Below are 848 nucleotides of genomic sequence, written 5' to 3' on the forward strand. Positions count from 1 at the left end.
ACGAGTTATCCCTCCGCACGTGGCAAGCGGCGTGGTCGTCCAGTGACAAAGGCCGCTTTACATTCGCTTTTTTACCTTCGGTTTCAGTCGTCGGTTTTGAGACAATATTTTTTCTTTCAGAAATCCTCACAGGCCATGGTAAGTTCCCTTCATATCTTTTACAGCTTGGTCATTTAGAACACTCTGGGTGCGCTTGTGGTCATGATACGGCCGACCCGGACCATTACATCTGGTCTTGCCCCCTTACGAAAGTTTTATCGATCGCCCCAGCTTTATAGCTAATAAATCTGACTTACTATTCTCCCCCTCAAACCGTTCTAATTTATCTGATCTAATGAAATTTATCACTTTTAATTTTGACATTTTAGGGTTTAAAACAAAGAAAACACAAAAAAAAACAAAAAAATTCAATTAACCAGTGTTTGGTGTCGTCACCCTCGTCTCCTTCAAGTCGACAAACCCCCATCTTCAAGACACCCTCGTCATCACCATACAAAAAAATAAATAAAAAAACCCACTACACCTCTTCAAGTCACCTTCGTCTTCATCAATAACAAAAATATCCTTCAAGTTACTCTCGTCTTCTTCAAGTCGACAAACCCCCTCTTCAAATCACCCTCGTCATCACCCTATAAAAACTTTACACCTCTTCAAGCCACCCTCGTCATCGACATCAAAAAAAAACTATATACATCTCTTCATGTCACCCCCGCCATCGCCATCTAAAAACAAAAATAAAAAAACCCTACACCTCTTCATGTCACCCTCGTCTTATTCCAGTCTACAAAACCATATCTTCAAGTCACCCTCGTCATCACCATCCAAAAAATACACCTCTTCAAGTCACC

Source organism: Leiobunum rupestre, chromosome 3, assembly GCF_980474605.1.
Source record: "Leiobunum rupestre chromosome 3, qqLeiRupe1.1.hap1, whole genome shotgun sequence".
In the NCBI taxonomy this organism is placed as follows: domain Eukaryota; kingdom Metazoa; phylum Arthropoda; class Arachnida; order Opiliones; family Sclerosomatidae; genus Leiobunum; species Leiobunum rupestre.